Source organism: Amphimedon queenslandica, unplaced genomic scaffold (genome assembly GCF_000090795.2).
Source record: "Amphimedon queenslandica unplaced genomic scaffold, v1.1 AMPQUscaffold_4232_Cont23785, whole genome shotgun sequence".
NCBI classification, from domain to species: domain Eukaryota; kingdom Metazoa; phylum Porifera; class Demospongiae; order Haplosclerida; family Niphatidae; genus Amphimedon; species Amphimedon queenslandica.
Genome location: NW_003555452.1, coordinates 1 through 1,274, shown reverse-complemented (window position 1 = coordinate 1,274; position 1,274 = coordinate 1). Strand labels below are relative to the sequence as shown.

Sequence of the window (1,274 nt, the reverse complement as noted above, 5' to 3'; positions counted from 1 at the left end):
AGGGTTATGATACATAATTACATGTACCATTCACATGTATACTAAGAAATGATTATATTCTGTTAGCTGCAATAATACTAATGACTATCATGATAGCTACTAAATACTGATGTAATTATTAATAATGCAATTCTCTATTCTTGTTGTATTCCTGGACTACTATTCTTGTATATCTTTGTCTCATATTGATATTTCTTCCTTTCTTTTGCCTTTCTCTCCACCTAGTACATGTACATCTAACTTTTGCTCTTTCTCTTTTCGTCCTATAAAGGATTCTCCTGTCTCTCATGTTCTTTGTCTTTTTGTGTTAACACAAGCTTATAGTATCAGTAAGGAACTGTATTATACGTTATGTACGTCAATGTCATGTTTTTTTACTATTTTTTATTATAGTATTGTAACAGTTTTGGGTCACAGATGCATTGCTTGTCAAGATTCAAGATCCCATGAAATCCACCTGTTTTTTATTTTTGGCAAAAGATGTGGGAACAGAACAATCCTAACAACATGATGGTAAGACACAATTTACATTACAGTGCATGTTTTATTCAGTGCATGTACACATGTACAGTAAATGAGGGATAGTGAGTGTCCTTTGGTCAGTAATAATTGGTGTCATTTATTGTACAGGAGAATAGAATTATGACAAAATGCTAAGAGAATTCGAAGCATGTCCCATTTGAAAAAGTACAATGTTTGAACATCAACGTCACTTAAATTTACACACTCTTTCACTCTCTCTTTTAGTGCTGTTAACTATACTCATAATCAAGAAACAGTTTGTTCCATAGACATTATCATATAAAGGCTGTGTTAAGATTAATATGCACTAATGCAATGATAAGTCGTATGTGATGTAAATGTACATGTATTTGAGTTAATGGATTACTAAGTAATTGTAATGGTAGTTGTCACAGGCCTATGTCACTGAGTCCCTGACTGTACATGAATGTACAATGTATTCTCAGATAAATTCATTAACAATGACATTGCCTTCTGAGCACAGATGGCAATGAAGTTACCATTGCCATTACTATTACTTTTTTAATAACAATTTAGTGCTGTACACCTTCCTCTCATTCCTCTTTTTGTTTCTCTATCTCTTTAGTGTCACCATTTTCTTGATGCATCAAGCTTAGGAGATACTGAGGTCATCAATGAGTCTTGCATTCAAGTGAGGGCAATTATACATTTTCCCTATTTACATTTCTTTCCATGTTTATAGGCTTGTTGTCTTTCAAAATTAGGACACTGTACATGAACATACTTTGTTG

The 1,274-nt window shown here is 32.8% G+C and overlaps 1 long non-coding RNA gene across 2 annotated transcripts; it reads left to right on the top strand.

Annotated features, from left to right (window-relative positions):
• The first annotated feature begins 234 nt into the window (after nucleotides 1-234).
• On the top strand, nucleotides 235-1,267 carry LOC109592698 (uncharacterized). Of its 2 annotated transcripts, XR_002190502.1 has the most exons (5): nucleotides 235-329; nucleotides 394-513; nucleotides 631-687; nucleotides 748-1,174; nucleotides 1,226-1,267. It is a non-coding gene; the product is annotated as an uncharacterized LOC109592698 (long non-coding RNA). The 2 variants fall into 2 exon arrangements; XR_002190503.1 differs by lacking the exon at nucleotides 631-687.
• The last annotated feature ends 7 nt before the right edge of the window (nucleotides 1,268-1,274 follow it).